Genomic DNA, 335 nt, shown 5'->3' with positions numbered 1-335 from the left:
TGCTGTGCCTTGTAATGCCGCACAGTGCTCTGCTACGCCATGAACTACTACAAAGAACTACTACAAACTACTATTTTTTTGTTACTGTTATTGCCACTCTTTATTCTAACGCCAACCAGGCGTCAAACACCGCCTACCAAGAGCCTGGGTCTGGGTCTGGGCCTGGGTCTGGGTCTGGGTCTGTCCCAGGTTTCTTCCTAAAAGGAAGTTTTTCCTCGCCACTGTCACACTGTTGCTTGCTCTGTAGGAAACTACTAGAACTGTTGGGTCCTTGTAAATTCTGGAATGTGGTCTAGACCTACTTCATCTGTAAAGTGTCTTGAGATAACTCTTGT

The 335-nt window shown here is 46.3% G+C and overlaps 1 long non-coding RNA gene across 1 annotated transcript in view; it reads right to left on the bottom strand.

The window, feature by feature from the left end:
- Positions 1–335, bottom strand: part of LOC116704072 (uncharacterized) — an 11,696-nt gene that overhangs the window by 10,664 nt on the left and 697 nt on the right. The window lies entirely within an intron of this gene.

Source organism: Etheostoma spectabile, chromosome 16 (assembly GCF_008692095.1).
Source record: "Etheostoma spectabile isolate EspeVRDwgs_2016 chromosome 16, UIUC_Espe_1.0, whole genome shotgun sequence".
Taxonomy (NCBI): Eukaryota; Metazoa; Chordata; class Actinopteri; order Perciformes; family Percidae; genus Etheostoma; species Etheostoma spectabile.
The sequence above is the reverse complement of the archived record's forward strand: the minus strand, read 5'-3'. Positions and strand labels throughout refer to the sequence as shown.